The following is a 22,856-nucleotide window of genomic DNA, read 5'->3' as shown; positions in this document are numbered from 1 at the left end:
ATTATTCATATTAATAGTTTTAGTAGCATGGAAGCAATCCTAGTCTAAAGAACATGAATGAGATACCAGTATAGACAGAGGTTGTAAGTATGACATTGCCATGTTTTGAACAATTAATGTGGTTACCCATATAAACATATAATGGGTTGCTTCAGATATGAGTGCCTTTTACATGGGTTTGAAGTGGTACACTCCAGTGTCTTAGAGTTTTGTTTTCCCTTTTCCCTGTTCATGCAAGTTCCACTGAAGTCCTTGGAAGGACTGCACATAAATTGAGAGTATATGGTCTAAGTTATAAGTAGTATGAAGTTAATAAGATTAAAATTGTTGAGATATTGACCAAAATTTTCAAAAGTGACTAGTGATTTTTGGTGCCTGTCTTGACAAACTTTTAAAGGGCTGCAGTATGCAGAAGGTACTTCGTAGTCATTAATGACAAATATCAAACTCCACTTTAAAACATCCCAAGCTGGGCTCACAGAATCACCAGTTTACTTTAAAAATCTTGGCCATGAGCTTTTGTTTTTAATTAACACTTTTGCAATATTGTATATAATCTGAAACTTGAAATTTCTTTAATCAATCAAACAGATTTCAAAACATCTGTTCTATAAAAATAAACAGATACCATGAAGTCATTGTAATAATAAACAAGCTAAGTATTAAGTAACACACTGAAAGGAAAAAGAAGCAAACATATATTTTAACAATGAATATCAACTTTTCAATGAGGCAAGAACAATTTGGACTTCCTGATGAACAGCAAGAGATTAAATATTTTTTGTGTGAACAACTTGGAAGCCATAAACTGCAAAATTTGTACGGCACATGTCTTTATTTAAATCCACTATCAAAGAAACACATGACCTGTTAGCTGAAACAAAGTGCATTTTCCTTATCCTGTCAATTAAAAGACTGCAAAATTCTTGTAGCAGGGCAACCGTTCTGTTAGGAAAGCTGTAGTGTTTGGAATGGGTCCAGATCAGACAGATGGTACAGAAAAGGGGTTCAGTGATATGTTCAATGCCTGGGAAGTTTGATTCTTCCAAGTAGGAAAAGTAATATTTTAAACGATGAAGATACTAGTCAATTTCCTTAGCTTTAAAGACAGCTAAAATATGCAGAAAGGAATATTCTGAATAAAAACATTTTTCTAAACTTATTTTTAAAGTCTCTCAAGGAATATTGACTGAGACTAAATATCAAACATATAAACTACTGGAATACGTAATTCCAAAGCCCCCTTCTGTATACTTTGCAAATATAAAGCATATACAATCAAAATCTCATACCTTCTACATTCAAGATAAGTTCTTGAAACTGGAATAATAGCTGCTTCTTGCTATTTTTTAGGATTTCTATTACTTTAAAAACTTCCAGAGGGAGCCAACACTGGGGGGAGGAGGGGAGAGAGCAGGAAGTGGGAAACATAGGAGAATGGTAGAAACTAGAAACTTGGCTTAGTTTCAGCCTTCAAGGCTATTATGTCCCATCCCCTACATTCATAGGCAACCTGTTCCAAAGGGTATGCAAGAATGCCTACTCCGACACCTCTTGCACATCACTGCCACACACAGACACACGCCTACCTTACAGCATGCCACAGGTAAACAGCAGGAGAGATAACTGATATCAGTCAAATCAATTATTTCATGCAGAGCTTCTGGAACTTATACCTAACTCTGTCAGGGCCTTCGTCTGCAAAACATATAAACATGTGAGCAAGGTCATACATATGCATAAATGGTTGAAGGATTTTCCCTCATTTCAGCTTGGACACACTGATGACTTAGATCCCAATATGAAATTCCAGGACCAAAATTACTTATATTATATATCTGTTTCCATTTGTGCCCCCAAAATAAAACTATAAAGATCATCTAATACAGTCTTTGTTGTCCAAATTACTCACTTGCCATTTATACATGGTTAAAACAATTAAAAAGTAACAGTACTAACTTTATAATCCTGGAAAATAAAGATACTGCTGCTAGAAGTTAGTAGTCTATATATTTTAATTATGACCAAATGAAATACCCTCATCAAATTGGCAATTTGACAGGTTTCCTATTTGAATCAAGCCAGTTCATTCATGTCTCTCTTTATTATGTTACTAGCATGACAGTTCCAAAAAATACTTTGTTTACTACCCATGTATGGCCTTAAAAGTCTATTTTACCTGATCATAAATACCAAGTAAATTTCCCTTTTGCATTTGCCAAACTGTATTTATACAGGTCTAGCATTTTCTCCCTGCAAAACCATTTTGTGCAGAATCTTGTTTTAAAACATCTGACACATGATAAGTCTCCTGGATTGTGGACTTCTTGTTTCTATAGACGATAGTGTCACAGGTTTGGTGGAATGTGTCCTGGAACACAGGTGGAAGACTTTGATTATTTGTAAAGGAAACAAGTAAAAATTTGACCATATTTTATATTAAATATTTTCATAAACCAGAGGCATAACTGTACATTTTGGTCCCCTGGGTAAAACGGGGAGGAAAGGCCAGGGGCATTGGCATGGGGTGAGCACTCTTTTTGTTACATCTTTGTCACATCAAGTACCTCCCCAGCCACAAGAGCCCAGGTGAAGCAGCCTCACAGGAGGAGTTGGGTACCAGGACACAGCAGGAACATCAGGAGGATCATGCCCGTATGGTGTAGCAGTAGGGAGGAGGGCCAGGGTCCACCACCATGGATGTGTGGCACAGCAGTGGGCGGGGGGGACATGCAGCAATGGGGGGAGTGCCTATGTGGGCACATGGAGCAGCCAGGGGTGGGGACAGTATCTCTGCAACACATAGCCCAGTAGCCTATGCCTCACCTGGTCCAGCCTATTCAACGTACAGTCCCCAGTAGTGCAACCCTGGGGCACAGGGCCCTCAGGGGCTTAGAAGATGGACAGCCCTGTCCTAGCCCATTGCATCAAACTTCTCTCTACACATCCCTAAACTCCCTCCCCTTTCCTATTGCATTAACCACTGACACCTTTTCTTCACATTCAAAGACCTTTCCAATCAAGTTGCACTTCAGCTACCATCTTTGATTCAGCATCAAAAGGTTGACTCCTGCTTGCACTCAGCTCAACTTTTAAGCATCCACCTGGCATTGATAGATATTTAACAAGTACCTTCATGCTTCATATTATATTGGCCCTCACTGCAAAGCTACCTCCTGATTTCCCTTTAAAGCTCTCCTTAAAACTGTTTTTCCTGCAATAACTATAAAGAAACTTGAAAATAATTATGCTGTCTATGTACTATGGTTACCATTGTTTATACTGACTAATATTATTTCATTATTCCTCTGCATTTCCCCATCTGTCTAAGCCTCTATTGTGTCTTTGTCTTAGGCTTAGACTATAAGCTTTTTGGTACAGGAACTGCCTATAATTCCATATTTGTACAGCACAACAGGGTCCTATCTATGACAAGCACTCCTAGATACTGCAGTAATAATAATTAATAAATAATAGCTTGCCCCAGGGTAGTCACCCAGCAGGACTTCAGTTTTAAAGAGAAAGGTATCCCAGCAGACCCATGCTCTTCACACTGGCCTGCCTGCCTGAGACAACTTCCTCAGCAAAACAAAACATCTGCTTTACTCACTCTTTGAAACCCAAAGCCTTCAAATGAGCCTAAAACATGCAAATTCCCCGTCTTTTCCAGGACAAGGAGAAAGTAACACTTTTTAAACAGTCTAGCAAACAAACTGTCTTAAAACAAACACAGGACCTGGTCTAGAATCCCTTAGAGTCAATGGAAAGATTCCAACCGACTTCTATAGACTTTGAATTAGGTCCCATTTTAAAAGAAAAAAGGCTTATATAATAAAACTGATAGAGTTATCACAATGAGGAGCAGAGCTTTTTCAGGACCACAACTGGCTTATGCAGCAGCTCCCACCACTCTTGCTCCAGGTTACCTTTCTGTAAGGCTAACATATTCCAGCTGTTTCATGGCCCCATAAGTTAACCTTGGCTTTCCCAAAGGGAATCCATACCTGGAATTTTTATGGGCATGTACTCTCCTGCCCACATCCTTTGGGATTCAGAGAGTTAATATACAAATGACACAGCCACAATTTAAAAATAAAATGAACAACCCCAACTGGGTCTAAACTGGGGCTCTGCTCCTTTAGCTTACATATGGGAATTCTGGAGAGGGAACTAAGATAAAAGTATAATGAGTGCTGCTTTTGGTTTAAATATTTAATAACCAGCTGGTATTTTAATTCCAGTTGTAACATAAAACCTAACCATAAACAATTTTTTAATGTTGACTTTATATGTACCTTTTGGGGAGGAGATTTGCATTCATTACCCAAAATACAAAATCACCATCTCATTATGATTCTTTATAGTAAAATTACTCTCCGGAATAATTATAATACCTCTTTATACCAAAATATAATCATCCTCATTATCACTGCCATGGATGAGGGTTCATCATGAGAATAAACGCAGGAAAAAGAAGAATTATGGGGAGGAAAAAGAGTTATAGTTTCTTTATAAAAATATATCCCACTTTGGTTTCTTTAAGAAAGTTTAGTAACATAAGCCTTTCATAAGTATATTCTTGTCATATGCTTGTGAAATTGCAGTTTGTACTGATTACTTGCTATACACAGCAGATACTCACATACCACTTTTATCAAGGGTGTCCATGTATGAAAGGAGAGGTAGGTACATTCTTCTTGCAATGAGTCATTCTAGAACTAAAACAGTATTTTTCAGCTTCTCAACATGCTTTCTTAAATGACTGTTGGCAACACTGTTATTGCTTGCACTGGAAAAAGTGGTAACTAGAATCTGTTGGCCAATTGAATAAATATTAATGGTGAGGCTCTGCAACTAAAATCTGAGGGAGGCAGAGAAAACTGTAATATTTTTTCAACAAGAAAAAGCCCATGCAATAAATTGGATATAAACAAAATAAAATAGTATTTTAAAGCCCTCTGATCTAGCTATTCACTTAGAATATATGTATTTCAGAAAATTCCTAATTTAAGTGTTCTAATTGTTCTGTGACAGCAGGCTGAACACTAGATGCTGAATGCTTTACAAATTGCTGCTGCAACTGACCCTGAAAGTATTTTACCGTCTCAAGTTTCTGAAAAAAGTTAAGTCAATTTGTACCATCAGTACATGCTAAGTAAGAATATCCATTTGTTTATGGTCAGATGCAGTTCATTTTGTCATGGTAGCCAGTAAAATTAGATTGCTGATTTGACATTCTTTATACTGACCTCTTTGAAGAAAACCTTCAATTTTTAGGTGTAATAAGGGTGATAGGCCCAAGTCCTGCTAGGATTACCAAGGTTTTCAATAATAGGAAGATTTGGCCCCCAAACCTGAAATTTCTGTGCTCTTCATAGCTACCATTAAATTCAAGTAGAATAAAATTTGGAACTAGGGTAGGGAGCTTTTTTTCCAACCCCAAGCTAGCAACCCTTCAAATTATTCTGGGTGACTCTTCAGAGTTTTAGGGATAGTAAAAATGACTGTCTTCTGTTAAAAATTCACTTCAGGACATTTTTCTTCTGTTGAACATTTTACCCCAATGAAACAGCAGTCACACAATTTTCAAATTCTTACTGACAGAGCTAGATAAACAGGATGAGGACAGTGTGTGCTATAGGCACTGGGACCCTGTGTCCATCCACTCTTGTAGAGCTGAAGAATTCAGAAGTGCTCCCAGAATACCAGTCTGCAGTACAGTAACAGTGCTACTACAATCAGTGCTAGACATCTCAAAGTTAAGCAAGGATGCCTTCCGCATGCCACAGACTTAACAAGACCCTCTTGGAAACATGGCTTCAGAGGCACAAAAGGGAAGCCTAGAATATTGCCTTTTTTTGGATCTTGGTTTATTTTCTAGTTTTTTTATTGTAAGAGACAAAAGTTACAACTTGGAGACCTGTTTAAGGAGGAGGATTTTCCAGAATTTTGCATAAGTGACCTTAAACCTGCTGATTTCACTCCTACAGAAGAAAAGATTACACTTTTGGCACAGCTATTTTTTTAATAAATGTCATGGCAGAGATACAGAAGAAAAACAAAAGAAATATTCCTGACAAGGTTACTGTTATATGTAGTTTTTACACTAGCAACATACACAATGGCCAAACACTCACTTTGTTACGCACACTGATTCACGGGAGTTGTAGGGTAATGACACAATTCTTGCTCGCAAGCCAACATCCCCATCTGAACTCCATATCCCATGATCCAGAATATTCTCACTTCTGATGGAGTGGCAGAGTGCAATAAGTGATGAGCACATGGCTTACTGCCTTATGACAGATATTGGGTATTTATTTAAATATTTGAAATAAAGAAGCCATAGAATAAGATTTATTTTACAAATGTATGTGATAGTTTGTGAAGTTTCTTCAAATTTGTGCTTTCCATTACTTCCATAACAAAACTGTAGCCTTAATTCTAACATTAGTCTGAAATCTAAAGTTAGTCTTATTCAATGGATCCCGCTTCCATTTCTTAAGCTAAAAATAATTTTTCAAGATCACCAGGCATATGATTAAAAATGAAAAATCTGGCATAGTTGGAACTGGATCTACAGAAAGACTGGATTGTCTCAGGCGGAAAACAGATGTTGCCTTTATGCTGCCATAAAACTTGTTATGATAACACAAAGCCCAAGCACACAGATGTCTACACCTCTTGTTGAGCTATAAATGCCTGTGATAACCCGGAGTTGAATTGTTTTAAAAGTTGCCTAAACATTTGGAATGACCTGGGGACAGCCTGAAGTTAAAAGGTTTGTCTCAAACATTGTAAGCAAGCACATTGCTGCAAATGCTGACTCTGTAGTAATAAGTGCTGGGGAAAGTGGGAAGCAATGCAGATCAGTGCACTGTAACAGCCTCCTTAAGCTGCAGCTTCTGTAAGTTGGTGGTTTGCTAATCTGAGCATGTGCAAAACAAAGGTCACATTTCGGTCAACTCAGCTACCACCAGAAACCCCCAATGAGCCCACTGACTCAAATGGGGAAGCTTCTAGAACTCTGAATTGCGCAAGTCTGAATGAGTGACAGCCAGAGGCGGAGCCCTCATGAGGGAAGGAGATAAAAGGCGGACAGGAAAACGCGCGCTCGTCGACCCATCACCCACAGATCAAGAAAGAAGCGCCAGCGACAGAGACATGCGCCGACAACGCAGGATCCAGGGGTGGTGATCTCTCTCTCTCTCTCTTCTTTTCTCTTTTTCTCTCAAGTTCTCCTTCCTTCTCCTTGCCTCATGTGAATGTTTCCAGTAGTGAATCTTGACCAAGGGTTTTAAAGTTATTGTTGAGTTAACCAAAATAAAACCGTTAATTGTTTACTCTGAGAGTGTTATCTAACCACGCCGCACAGAGGATTGCAAAAGCACCTCTCCCTTCACCCCACGGAGTGGGACTGGACATTTAATTGACGTCACGAACAGGATCCTCTGTGTGCAGCGGCTGGTGGTTAGTAATCAGGGGATATTAGCCTGAGTGCTAAGAAAGGAGGACTGTTTTTCGACTGAGTTCGAAACCTCTGGCAGGAAGGTCATGGCAACCCGGGAAAAGCCCGACCTGAACTGCTCCCCTCTTCTGGAACTATTGAAAGAATATAAGTATGTCCAGCTCCAGCCGGGCATCGGTGGGCTGAGGAGAATTGGCAATCCCCAGACACCGTGGCTGAACGAATAAAAACCTTGGCCAAGGAACAGAAACAGAAGCGAGGAAAAGGAAAGGCTTTAGTTTGTGGGGTGCTGGGAGCAGCTTTGTTAGCCGCCCAGAAGGACAGGCTTGTTGTAAAACAAGCAGAAAGGGAGGTGACTGAATCCTTGCAGGAGTTAGTGAGAAACCTGCAAGCTGAGTTGGCAGCAGAGAAGGAGAAACGTAGCCAAGCTGAGGTGGTTTTAGCAAATGAGAGGCTAGCCTTAGCAAATGAGAGACTGACAGTTGGAAAGTTACAGTGCAATCTTAAAGAAACTTTTGAAAGGGAAAAAGAACTGAGAGTGTCATTAACCCGACAATGCAAAGAATATCCAGTAGCGAGTGAAGTAATCCCTCTTTATCCTTGGGACGAAATGGATGAGACTAGGGTTGAATCAGATATGGATAAAAAACTTCGTCCCCTCATAAAGACGGAGATTGAATATGAGGAAGGGGACGAGGAGATACCACCTGCTGTCACTACTAAACAAATTCCTTATAGTGCAACAGAATTAGCTAAGCTGCAGGAGAAATATAGTGGATTGGCTAAACAATCTGAGACAGAATATGTATGGAGGGTTTCTTTAACGGGGGGAGATAGGATTAGACTGTCAGAGGAAGAGGCTCAGGGATACTGGGGACCTGGAGTGTTTTTAACAGTCAGTGACGGACGTGAACCATGGTCCTTGACCCAAAGGGCAGCATATTGGGCTGGTGGTCTTGATCCCCTAGAGCGAGGGGACCCCCTTGCCATTCCCACACCTGGAATTAATCAGCTTACTGAAAGTATTCAAAAGGCTGCATGCCTTCAATTAATGCACAATCGGAGCTTGATACCCCGACATCCTTCACCTGTGTTGATGTTTGCTGACTGATCGATTAACCCCTTTGATCAGGGGACTGCCTGATTCTTTAAAATTGTATGCTGTACAGCTCCAGGACCATCTTAGAGTAGTAGAACCAGGGGGTCATAAAGCGGGACCTCGCCTCACCTGGGGAGAGGTGGCCCAAGAATTGATTAATTATGGTCGGAGAATGGGAATAATGGATAAGGAATCAAAAAGCCAGACAGTCCTTCGTAGGGCTGAGCTTCATGCTCAACCCCCTCTCCCTCGCTTCCCTTTAAAGATTTCACGTAACCAATTATGGAGAAAAGGGATGGCGAAAGGGATTCCTAAACAGTTAATGGATGGGTTGCCGCTCCCAAATTTACAGTTATTAGTGAAAATGTGGCAAGTAGGAAAAAAGCCCCCCGCTAGAGAAGGATTACCTCTTACCAGACCTAATTTTGAAGTAGTGGTTGCTCCCTCAGCCCCTCCCAAAAAAGCCACTCCGGGCAGTCATCCCCTTTCCCACCAGGGAAACCTTTTCCGCCATCCCCAATAGGTGAGCCGGGGGATGGCTCGTGGGTATACCTTAGAAGGCTCACAGAAAATAAAAAAGGGGACCTCTTAGTAACCTTCCCCTTGGGTCCTTACAAAACCCCAGTTACCTTTCTCGTGGATACAGGAGCTCAAATGTCAGCATTAAGCAAAGATACGGCAGATCAAAGTGGAATTATACTAGATAAAAAATACATACAGGTTACAGATGTTTTTGGGAATTCAAAGCCCCAACCCACTGCCCGAGTAAAATGTTGGTTGCCTGGTGATGCAACTCCAACAAATACCATTATGATTGTAGGCACCCTTCCCACCAACATTTTAGGATTAGATCTATTAAAGGGAAAGGCCTGGACAGATTCTCAGGGACAGGAGTGGAAGTTTGGCTCCCCAACCCCTCTAATTAGACTTTTGCAGACTGCGCCACCACTCCCCCCCTCCAAAATAGTAAATGTAAAACCTTATTCCTTACCACTCGGGGTGAAGGAAGGGATTACTCCAGTCATTAAAGAATTATTAAAGGATGGAGTGATTATACAGATTCACTCTCCATATAATTCCCCTGTATGGCCAGTACGAAAACCAAATGGTAAATGGCGATTAACTATAGATTACCAACGCCTGAACACTAACACTGGCCCTTTAACAGCGGCAGTGCCAAACATAGCTGAGCTAGTTGCCGTCACACAGGAACAGGCGCACCTGGTTTTAGCCACTATAGATGTGAAGGATATGTTTTTCATGGTACCCCTGCAAGAAAGTGATCAAAGCAAATTTGCCTTTACATGGAAAGGAATCCAATACACCTTTACCTGACTGGCCCAAGGGTACCGTCATTCCCCTACTTTAACTCATCATGCATTAGCTCAGGAACTTGATAAAATTACTCCTGAGAATGGGGTAAAAATCTATCAGTACATTGATGACGTGCTGATCAGCGGTCACAATGTTGATGCCGTAAAAAAGACCCAAATTAAAATAATCAATCACTTAGAGAAATTAGGACTCAAAATCCCATTAGAAAAAAGGCAAGCCCCCTCCACAGAGGTAAAATTTTTAGGCATATGGTGGAAGGGAGGAACAGCGTGTATTCCCCCGGAAACCTTAACTGTCTTAGAACAGATTAAAATCCCTGCAAATAAAAAGGAACTGCAGCATGCTCTTGGCCTGCTGATATTTTGGAGAAAGCATATCCCTGATTTTTCAATTATAGCTCATCCTTTATATGACCTAACAAAGAAAAGGGTTATCTGGGACTGGACCCCTTTGCATGAGGAAGCTCTGAAGTTATTGATTTTTGAAGCAGGAGCATATCAGGCTCTGGGTCCAATACATCCAAGTGACCCGCTCCACATTGAATGGGGTTTTGCAATTCATGGAGCCTCAGTACATATGTGGCAGCGAGGGCCAGAAGGTCCAACACGCCCTATTGGATTTTATTCGCGTAGTTTCAGAGATGCTGAAAAGCGATATTCCACTTGGGAAAAAGGCCTTTTTGTAGTCTACTTAGCCCTGCAGGAAGCAGAACGGACTATTCACCAACAGTCACTCATTTTACGGGGGCCCTTCAAAGTTTTAAAACCTGTAATAGCTGGCACACCACCTCCTGTTGGGGTGGCACAGCGAGAGACAGTTAGAAAATGGTATGGTCAATTAGATCATTATTATCATACTTATAAAATAGAGGAGGGCGCACCTAAGCTGCTACAAATACAAGAGCAGTCTTCCATTTGCCCTGAAAAGGATGTCACAACCTCTTATATTAAGGAAGCACCTCCATATAGCTCGGAGCTAAAGAATGTTTGGTTCACAGATGCTTCTTCCCATAGAGAAGGAAAAATATGGAAATATAGGGCAGTTGCTCTATACATTGATTCAGGAAAACAAGTAATTACTGAGGGTGAAGGCAGTGCCCAAGTGGGGGAGTTAATAGAGTGCAATCATGCAAGAGAAAGACAATACCGATCCCATATATGTTTACACTGACTTTTATGCAGTATTCAAGGGGTGCACAGAATGGCTCCCCTTTTGAGAACAAAATCAGTGGGAGGTGAACCGAGTACCAGTATGGCAAAAGGAAAAATGGATAGAAATATTGGATAGAGCCAAGAAAAAACCCATATTGGTAGGATGGGTAGCTGCCCACCAAAAGGGGACCCAGTCAGCTCAGGTTTTAAACAATCAAGTTGATTTTCTTACACGCTTAGCAGCATTAGCTACAGCAGAAGGGGAAAAATGGGAGCATTTATTAGAATGGTTACATGTCAAGCGTGGTCACTCAGGAGTTAAGGATCTCTTTAGAGAGGCAGGAAGCCGAGGATGGCCTGTAACCCGAGAAATGTGCAGCACCATAATTTCTGCTTGTGGTATATGTCGCACAAAATTAGAAAGACACGCTTTACAAGATTCCCCACTTCATTTAAGAGAGGGAAAAGGTTTATGAGACACTTGGCAGGTAGACTATGTAGGTCCTTTCCGACTTTCAGGGGGTAAACGCTATGTGTTAGTAGGGGTTGAAGTAATTTCGGGTCTGACCCAAGCAAAAGCAGTATCGCGAGCAACAGGAAATAACACAGTAGAGAGCCTACAGTCCTGGTTTAGTTACCTTCCCAAACCCAAAACCATACAGCATAATGGGAGCCACTTTGCTGCTGGGGTGGTTCAAGAATGGGCAAAAACAGAAAGAATACGATGGGTATTTCATACGCCCTACTATCCCCAAGCTAATGGAATAGTTGAGAGAACAAATGGACTCTTGAAACGTTTTCTTAAGCCCCATGAACCAGACTGGTCCAACCGTCTCTGGGAAGCAGTGACCAGGGTGAATGATCGATGGGGAGTAAATGGATGCCCTCGACTTACTGCTTTCTGTCCAAAGCCTCCCTCTCTCATCTCTGGGAGTCGAGAAAAAAGGGACACAAGGACTCCTCTCCATTACCCGGGGCAACCTGTCCTTGTCGACCTGCCCATGGTGGAAAAAGTACCATTAGTTTTAGAGACGCCCATTAATATCTTTGTATGGGTTGCTATAGATGCTCATGGGAAAAAGCACAAAATTAACACCCGTTGGATTGTGCCTTCTTTCTGATACCGGTTCCAGACAGAACCGAGGTCTTTTTTCTTTTCTCTTCTAGGTAAAAGGGAACATTGGACGTTGCCAACCTGAGGACCCTACCTCGGTGGAATCCCATACTGTTTTTTAGTTTGTCTCTAATAGTTTTGCTTGTGGCTTTAATTGTATGTTTGCTATGCATTTGTGCTTTTCATTGTGGGTGGTCCTCACCCTCTTCTCCAGATCTGGAGGAGAGGGGAGGGATAGAAAGCATAGTTCTCCAAATCTTGCGTGGGAATTAATTCAAGGTTTTGTAAAAGTGTGGAACCAAACTGATCAAGGAATATGCATAGCCCTTCCCCAATCAGCTGAACAAGGATTAAGGTTCTTTGTTACACCTGTTAACATAACCTTAAACCTAAATAAAAGTCAGACTATAAAACGAACCTATGTCCTGCTACCCATTACATGGAGGTTTGAAAACAACTCCTATGTTAAATGGAATGCTCACCACCTTCTTACGAATGCTCGCAGGGAGATTACTTTCCGCCTCTCTTGGAATAACCGTTCTCTGGGACAGACTGATACTTACTTCATTTTTTATAATCCATCCAGTAAAAAATTCATACAGCGAAACATTTGTAATGCATCTCACCCAGACATGAGGTTCACCCTACACTCACACCAAATTGGAATTTCTCCTAGTATCACGGGGGGGAATCAAGCAGTTCTTCCAGGAACCTATAGTATGACTCATGCTGGACCCTATCCTCTTTCTTGTAGCAATTTTCCTTTTGACCCTCTTTTTCATCCCTTAAAACAACCAGATTACTATGAAGCCGAATTTTCGCAAAATCTAACCCTCCCATGGTGTATACAGCTCCCTAATAATACCAGTATGGAGCACCAGAACCTCTCTCACATACAGCGGATGTGGTCAACAACTAGCCCCCTTCTTAAACCTCTAAAATATGTCAACCCCATACTACATGATCGATCTGTACACTTTGTATGTAATCAAGTCCTCAATTGTAGTACAGGACCTGGAAATCCCCCTGAAACATGGTTTATAGAAGGGATAAGAGTTTTAATACGGGATATGTGTATATGTTGGGGATACTCCTCGTGAGGATATATGAACTGAGACCCTCATTGTAATGCATCTTATGACACACGCTATAACCGAGCTTGGTACTGTGGTGTACCCCGTACCCATTACCCCTTAAAAAGCTCACCTCTCCCATCAACTCCTGATCTTATCCTCTTGAACTATACCGACACATGGACTTGCCAGACTAGTTTCTACCCTGCTCCTTTTAATCCAGCTTGGGGCTGCTCTGATGGGAAGTTTTACTCATCATTAAATTTGGTTCAACATGCAGGATTGCAATGTGGAGTTGTTTTACCCTCCCTCTGTCCAAATTGGATATTTAATTTTAGTAAACTCCATCAATTGAAGAGGCGATCTCTAGATGCTCCTTCCCATGCTAGACATTGGATATTAAGCATAAGAAAACCTGATTATTGGACTTTTGGGATGAAACTGGCTTTTGAATTGGAAGCTTTTTTGGCCCCATCAGGACTATTGGAAGTGCATCAGTGGGCTTTAGAGAATATAACCTGGCAGGTCCATGTGCTGTCTAATTGGACTAGATACGCCTTTGGGGAATTAAATTTGCAAATCCAACAAGTATCAAAAATGGCTTTACAAAACAGGTTAGCCTTAGATATGATGTTACTTAAGGAACAAGGTGTGTGCGGTATGTTAAATTTGACTGATGGAGAATGTTGTATAACCATCCATAATGCCACTACTTCTATTGAGGAAGCTCATGCTAAAATGAAGGAAATCGCCGATCAAACTGCTGAACTATTTCAGTCCCTTCAACCAAAAGACTGGTTCGATGGACTCTCACCAGATTCTTGGTTTACTTCCTTCCTGTAGTCATTGGGACTCACAGGGTGGGGAGAGTGGTTAATACAAATTGGAATAACGGTATTAATTGGATTTCTATTTTGGATGATTGGTCTTGTTATAGCACTCGTCTCCTTTCTACTGTTTCTTCTGTTTTCACTCCTTCTGTCCGATATGTGAGAATCACCACCCTCGAAGAGGACCTAAAGGACAATGTTTGAGCCACGGGGTGGTGTGATAACCCGGAGCTGAATTGTTTTAAAAGTTGCCTAAACATTTGGAATGACCTGGGGACAGCCTGAAGTTAAAAGGTTTGTCTCAAACATTGTAAGCAAGCACATTGCCACAAATGCTGACTCTGTAGTAACAAGTGCTGGGGAAAGTGGGAAGCAATGCAGATCAGTGCACTGTAACAGCCTCCTTAAGCTGCAGCTTCTGTAAGTTGGTGGTTTGCTAATCTGAGCATGTGCAAAACAAAGGTCACATTTCGGTCAACTCAGCTACCACCAGAAACCCCCAATGAGCCCACTGACTCAAATGGGGAAGCTTCTAGAACTCTGAATTGCGCAAGTCTGAATGAGTGACAGCCAGAGGCGGAGCCCTCATGAGGGAAGGAGATAAAAGGCGGACAGGAAAACGCGCGCTCGTCGACCCATCACCCACAGATCAAGAAAGAAGCGCCAGCGACAGAGACATGCGCCGACAACGCAGGATCCAGGGGTGGTGATATCTCTCTCTCTCTCTTCTTTTCTCTTTTTCTCTCAAGTTCTCCTTCCTTCTCCTTGCCTCATGTGAACGTTTCCAGTAGTGAATCTTGACCAAGGGTTTTAAAGTTATTGTTGAGTTAACCAAAATAAAACCGTTAATTGTTTACTCTGAGAGTGTTATCTAACCACGCCGCACAGAGGATTGCAAAAGCACCTCTTCCTTCACCCCACTGAGTGGGACGGGACAATGCCCAAAACTGTGGCCATGACAATAGGTAGTAAAAATTTGTGCTACTTTTTTTGGCGGATAGCTGCTTGCTTTATGACCCAGAGCTCCCTGTGCTCTCCAGCTGTCCCAAGCAAACGCTCCTAGAGCTTCACAGGCATGCAGGATCAGGCCCCCAAAACCCCAGGTTAGTTGTCCAGGTTATAACTTGCAGAGGTGCACCCTGACAATCGGTCAGCAAGGGATTTCCCTGGTGAATGTATGGCACTGCCACATCCCAACTCAGGGCACACCTCTGCAAAATGGGGAAATGTTGGGGAACAGCAGGTAACATCCAATGAAGCAGATCAGCTGTGCCAGGATTTACGTCCGTGTATAGTCCCAGTAAGTCAAGACTTATGGCCCTAAATGCAAGTCACATTTGAAAATGGGTTTTAGGCTTACTTAGATTTCCAAATCACACATATGCTTCAAAAATGTTATCCACCTTTATGTTCAGGTCACCCTGCCTATGTATCTGTACCACTTTCTCTTCATCAAGCTTATGAATGATTGAAGCACTGATTTCCTAAGGAGACAACTGCTTACTTTTTAATAAACTAGAGAATTACATTGCAAGTTTTCAAGTATGGTATATGCGGGTAAACAAAGGAAATGACATCTCAGCTAAGTGTTTTACTCAGTAGAATTTTTTAGATGGCTTCTCTGATTTCTTCTGCCTCAGATGGCTTAAAATTGTGATTTGGGCAGCTGGAACCTTTGGGCATATTTGCTTCATTACATATATTATTCTGTCAGCTGGAGCTGATTTTCTTTGTTGATATACAGATGAACATAGATGCTTTCAAAGACCTTACAAATATATATTGTTTTAAATGTAAATATCACCCATGGTATCCCTAATAGCCAAGATAGAATGCTAAGAGAAACAAGCAAGTTTATATGCCAATAATCTGGGGGCTTTATCTGCCCTCATATAAATTTTCATTAAGCCTGTGGAGGACTCTTTCTGTCTTTCCTGTGTGATTCATGTTTAATTGGCCTCTAAGGGTAGTAAGCTGCTTGAGGGTTCTCTTAGAATCTGTGTTGCTCTGCTGCTTTGCCAATTTTTTTCTCTCATCTAGTGATTTGTTTCTATCAGCTTCTCTTTCCCTTTCTCTGCTAGGGACAAAACAGCTAAGTTTCTCTCTCATTATATTTTTATAAGCCTCTCCCCAACAGTGTTATCCATAGAATCACCATTTTCCAACTAGCTCAGCCTCATTTTTCAGTGTCCAGTATGATATGGTCTGAACAGTTATTTTGTCATAAGATGTTCGGCACTTTGCTACTAGTCTAGTCTAAGAGAAGTGCATGAGCTGAGCCCACTCTAACCTATTTCCATCCAAACCAATCCATAACTAAGAAATTCAGAACACAGTTGAATCTGGCACAGAAATGGTATGAAAAAGTGGTCACCAAAGACAAGGGATTCAAGTTCTCTATAGGAGAGAACTAGTTTAGCTTTCCCTTTTAGCATGGCTGTAACAGAGCAGGTATTTGGCAGTCCAGCTCACTACCAAAGTCTGCAACCAGAAAGTAAGCTGAAAGCCAATATCAGCTGTCATGGACTGGTGTGTGAGCAGTCCCCAAGTCCATACCTGAAGAAAAAAAGCCTTGGGGCAAGCTGACACTCAGAAGCCAAAAACAGAAACCCAGAGATCAGTTAAACATCAGGAAAAGGAAAGACTGAGGATTGATACTGAGTCCTGCTGCAAGTGTTGCCCTAAATGCCTGCTTGGTTGTTTCCAGTACCCAGTACCCTAGCGCAATCAATCCCAGGGTAACCCCAGGCAGAGCTGCAAAGATAGTTCATCTAGCTCATGCTTCATGGGCCTCAGCTGAGGCAGAATCTGGCCCAAGCTAGTAGTAAAATAGCCCTGAAATCCTGACAGTGAGGAATCACTTGGGGATCCAGCAGACCTCTGTTATGTGGGTTCAGTAGAGGATTTACAATGTCTCTCCAGAACTGTTTTATTCTTGGTAAAAGGTTCAAAGAATTGACTTTGGTCTGAACTGGCAACACCTTTTTTTCCCTCAGCATCTGTCTATAACCAATAGTGTAAGCTGTCCAACCTTTATACTATTTTCTAGAAAAGAATCCATTTTTTCTTCCTTCAGTCTTTCAGGGAAGACTAGAATTATTATTATTTTTAAATCTTTTAAAGATGGCTACCAATACTGACATTCAGCCCATTTTCTTTATTTCTCTCTTTGGGATGTTCTCTGTAGTTACTGTACCTGCCATTTCAGAGATTCAGTTCTCCATTGCTCTACTCAGTGATACTTGTACACTATTTGTCTGCAACACCTGCAAACATGCTTTTCAGATATTAGTAATATCCATCATTATATGGGGTTAATTAGCAGACAGCCAGGCTCATAGTTCAGTACAAACATACTTCACTGGATTCCCTCTGCAGACAGCGAGCCTGGGATTCCTGTCCAATATTTCTTTTTGTCACATTTTCAACATTAAATTTTATGACAGCTGAAGTCAGCTTTCTCTGCTTGTGGATCACAACATTCAAAGAAATCAGTATTTTGCATAGCTGAATAATGTGTGAGATGAGCTTCCCATGGGCTAGATTCTAATCTTACATTGACCTTACTCCGGATTTATAGTGATGCAAGTCAGATCAGTATTCTGAACTACTATATCATGTCATAAATTAAATAGACAACTATTACAGTTTACAGTGAATGTTTGTATCAAGGTAACAGAGACTGCCTGTAGATGAGTCTTCAATACACTACATAAGACCTCTATAAGCATTCCAAATTAAAACTTGCATAGAAACATTTAATACAATACAATTTGCGTTGTAAAGTGCCTGGAAGAAACCAGAGGGGCAAAAGAAAGAATAAGACAGAAGGAAAGTAAAAACAGAAAAGGAAAAATAAAGAGCAGAAGAAACATGGAATAAAATGCTAAGGGTTTGAAACAAAAACCCATGAGAGTGGTCATGTCAGATCTGCCTGAGGGCCAGGTGAAGCTGGCCCTTCTTCATCAGAATGCCTTCCTCCAAGCTTAAAACTGGAGTAAATTCATTGAATAACATCTTATCCCCATTAAAACCAAACACAAAGCTCACATTGATTTTATTCAGGGACAAGATTTCACCTCTATTTTAAAAAGAAAAATGAAGTTATAGTGAAGGCATCTCAGAACATCTAAAACATGCTTTCTGCAGCCTCCCTGATAGTAGAGGTAATAATATTAGGGGAAAAAAGAAGCAGATTAAAAGAATGAAGATGCACTCTCATGCAAAAGTTCATCATTACCTGGCTGATGAGAATTGGGACTTGCTCAAGAAGCTGATGGCAACTCTCTCCTAATTCAGTCTCCTGCTTGTACCCATTCCAGAACACTTCTGTTATCTTCACTTTCTTCAATTTGCACAAAGCTTTAGTGTTCCATGAAATGGGAGTCTATTGATAAATAACAATAGCAATCCTTTATGCATAAATGGCTGCTTCTTTTTCAGGAGCTGAAAGTGCTTTCACCAGAATTTTAAAAAAGATTCAAAGTGCCTTGTGAGAGAATAGTTAATCTCTTTTAGGATTTCAAGGCTAGTTTACAGCCAGCTTGTCACAGTCAACCCCAGCTGGGACCAATGAAGCAGTATCTGGATGAGGTACCTTTTGCGGCATTTGCCCCTGAGCTCTCTTGTTAAGTTCTGCAGCTTTAAAGTAACATTTTAAACTCCTCTGGGGCTGTGTGGAAAATTCACATAAACAAAAAGGGAAGCTGTTATTAGACTGTGCACACGATGCTGGTAACTGCACAGTGTAAACCAATCATAAGTAGAAAGCTGTTTCCCCCTAATCTGTTCCAATTCTAGCTATCCCAGGTGTTCCTTCTGTGAATGGAAGATTAAAGGAAACCAGAGAAATGTGATTTTCAGCTGAAGGTGTCTCTATTATACAGTGAAACATACAGTTTTAAAGAAACATATATGTGCACAGGCAAGTCCTATGTCCTGCCATGCTAAGGAAAATCATGTCCCTTTGCCCCCTACTGGTAAAATGCTGAAAAGTGGAATGTGATTGCCTTTTCACTAGACATACATGGATAAACATGCTTGACAGAGCTGTTGGGCATGCTTCCCAACAGTTTCTACATTACATTTTTTTATATTAGTGCACTCAGAGAAGGACCAAGTGAGCAGGACATGTTTTCACAGCAGCATTCACTAGCCCAGCAGGCTTCAGTAGAGCGATTTCCTGGACTTTGCATTGCCCATGTCAATATGATATGATGCTTTCATGGTTTTGTTTATTACCCAACTTCTTTCTCTTAATCATAATTCTCAAGAAGGATTATTTCCATGCTCTGGTCCTACACTTTGCTGTCTACACACACACACACACACACACACACAATGTATGTGTGTGTTTTCTATATTGCAACACAGACGGAAGATGCACATGAGTTTCTTGAAGGTTTTCTGCACAGGTTCAGAAGAATAAGCAAGCTTTTCCTGCTACTAGCCTTTGCAGGACAAAAACTTTACATTTGACTTTTCAACATGCTTTCTCGTCTCCTCCAATATTAGCTCTGGCCAACCATCATGATGACTGGAAATAATGGTAAGCCAAGCCTACAGACAAGCTGGACACATGTGCATGAACAATCCTAAAAGAAAAGCAAGACTTCTTCCAGAAAGTCAGTCACATTTTGGGGGCAAAACGATGATAAAGATTCATCCCAAAGGATTCTTCTTTTTTTCAGGAAGACAAGTGAATGAAAACAGGCATTATAAAATAAGATCCCATTTTCTGACCCAAACTGTAGTATTCTCTTCTTGTTCTGCTGTATGAAGCCTCACTCAGGCTGGTGGACACAACAGCTCTGGTAAGAAACCATTAACTTCCTTTTGAAGTAAGAACACTAAAATAGTTAGATCCTCTGCCCACAGCACTGCCCATACAGCAGCCAAAACACAAACTGAGCTGGAGGGTTTCACTTCAAGTTGCATACAGTCAGATGGGGTTAAATATTGTTGAGAGGGAAAAAACAGAAGTAGCTGGAAACATCACAAAGCCCAGGACAGTTGGCTTTGCCTGAGAAAGAGATGTTTAGTAGAGTTATAGCTGAAACAAAAAAGAAGCTTGGATTACTGAGCAAGAAAATACTGCCCTATTGCTCGATTGCTACTAGACTTTGTACATTGTTTATAAATGAGCAGGATTGAATCAGGTACCTGATTCCATCATCAATTTCTCTGCTTAAAAGAAATAAAATAACCTGAATATTAGCTACTCAGAGTTGTTAATTATTCCTACTGAACACTAAAATTCACACATCAGTTTCCTTCACCTGACCTGTAAAGCACATGCAATAAAATCCTCATCCACTTCAAGTCAACAAAAGTTTTGTTATTGCCTCTAGTCAGTTCCCACAGACATCTGCCCCGCAACATTGGCACCTGCCCATCACCTGCATAGAGGTTGCCTCCAGGACAAGTGAAAAGGATCAGCCACTGGTGTTGACCTTTATCCAGAAAATCCAGTAAGAGAGTGTTTGGTTTTCGAAGCAACTTCATTTCTCAGCCTTCAGTTGGAGGGACTTGCAAGCTTGCTCCTTTTTAAATTGCTCATGTGCTCATCCTTAGCCATGGTGGAGTCTGCACTGATTTGGGGAGCACTGGGTATATTCAGGAAGGGGTCAGAGCTGCTGTGCCTTGCTCGTCCCAACATGGTGCATAATTCTAGTCAGAGAGCTAACAAAATTCAAAAAAGTGAGAAACCATTTTCCTTCCTCAACAGGCTCAACTAAAGCTGCAGACACACTAACTTCCCTGCCCTGCAGCAGTTGTGGAAGAAGTGCCTGGAAGCCTCAGGCTATAAGCTAAGGGTGGCAGAGACAGGACTGCTCTTTGGCAGTACTTCACTGCAGTGACTACAGCTCTACTACTGTTTATTCAATTCAAACTGCTTGCAAAAGAACTCTCCTATAAGTGTCACCCTCTCCCAGGAACTGATAGCAGTAAACTGAGCTACCAGCCTGAGCTACGCAATGGGACCTGAGCAGCATGACACCTGTCTCTACCTGCAACTTGAGAAGAAGCAGGTGCCTTCAGTTGCACTACATTTGCCTTTCTTATTACTGCAGGCTACCTCTAAATGCATGCAAGTCATTGGAGAGACTTTCTAAATTTCAGGCATAGCCTCAAATTTTGCAGTATGTTAATGCCAGTTAGGCTTTTTTATTCCACTAAAAAGCCTTAGGGCAGGTACAATTATCCTGGCAAAATTCCTTTCATTCCATTGGGCAAATTGGTACAAGTCAGACCACACAAACCTATGTCTCCCATAGAAGGACTTTTGTATAGCTGGACCAGCAAACCCCTTTCTGGTTAGACAAGATCATTGCCAATGTCCACAGCCAAGACATGGGATGAAATTGTTGCATCTTACCAGAGGGCAATTACACCACCTAGAGAGCACTATTAAGTACTAAGAGCCACATTAAATTAATGCTAGGGAACCTTCTCTCACAAATTTTACTGAATGCTAATTCCAGACACTAAAGAGAAAACCCAGGCAGGGTGTGAAACATTTATCACAGGGTTTGTACAACAAGGAATGTCAGGCTAATTAGATCAGTGCTGTAGTTTTAAAATGAGCAAAACCCCCTGAAAATGCAAACTCAAGACAGACATTGTGTCCCACACTCCTACTGTTAAGGAACAAGAAAGGAAAGCTTACAGAGTAGGTAAAGGTACACTGTTAGCCAGAAAGGTGATCTGATACCAGTGTTAAATACAGAATATAATAGAGAACAGTAACAAAAATAATATCTCTAGGAATTATTTATCCTTAGCTCTTATATTAGCACTCTGTATTCATGAATCTCAGAGTCTTTTAAAAGGAAGAGCATTATCCTTCCTACTTTACAAATGGGGAAGCTGAGGCACAGAGAATCAGCAAGCACAACTCAAGTAGCAGTCCAGAACAGAGCACAGCTCCGTTGCAAAGACAGCTCAGCATTTCTAACCAAAAGTCCCTTCTTACAGTTACTAAATAAGGTGAAGGAAAGAATGGCTTATTATTATTACCTAGAGATACTGGAGCTAGAAATGGTCAAGGGACTTCTAAGGATTTGGGAGAGAACAATACTGAAGAAAAGACAAAAGTATATATACAACTTTAGAGAGGTAAGGACATTATGAAGGGTCAAATATCATACCTGGGACCCCCTTCCGCCCCAAGAGGACCACAACCCCAGGGATATGTTCTGTAGAGGGTTTCATTATGTTTTGGAGTCTTCTGCTATTTTCTAGCCTCCAAGGCCATTGCCCCTCTTGTCCTAGATGTCGGAGGAAAGGAGACAATTTAAAGGAAAGGAGATGGAAATTACAGTTCAACTTTATACTTAGCTTTAAAGCCAACACTCATAAAATGTTTATTTTTATTCATATAGTTACCATTTATTCTGGTTTTAGACCATTGGCACTTACAGCTATATATAACCCCTAAATAAAATTAAAATGGGAAAAAATGAAAATGTAAGCACTTATTTTCCAACTGAATTTTGAATACTTTTCATAGCCATCCCTTCAGCTCTGAGGGTTCTAGCACATCAGTGAAGTCTACAGAACATGTTGTCACGTTCTGAATCTCAGATGAGTAAATAAATAAGTTGGGCGTCTTTAAAAATAAAATTAGCATTGATTACAAAACTGAAAAGCAAGCAATTTGAATTCTGCTGGCAAATATTTAAGTACTTTATGAAAAGGAAATGTAACAGAAAGACCAAAATGACTCACTCTGCTCATATGTATTCATACCATTTTATAAAGGTGTATTATAAGACTTAATAACT

Source organism: Crocodylus siamensis, chromosome 4 (assembly GCF_052110815.1).
Source record: "Crocodylus siamensis isolate JL-2025a chromosome 4, ASM5211081v1, whole genome shotgun sequence".
NCBI lineage: Eukaryota > Metazoa > Chordata > Crocodylia > Crocodylidae > Crocodylus > Crocodylus siamensis.
The sequence above is the reverse complement of the archived record's forward strand: the minus strand, read 5'-3'. Positions refer to the sequence as shown.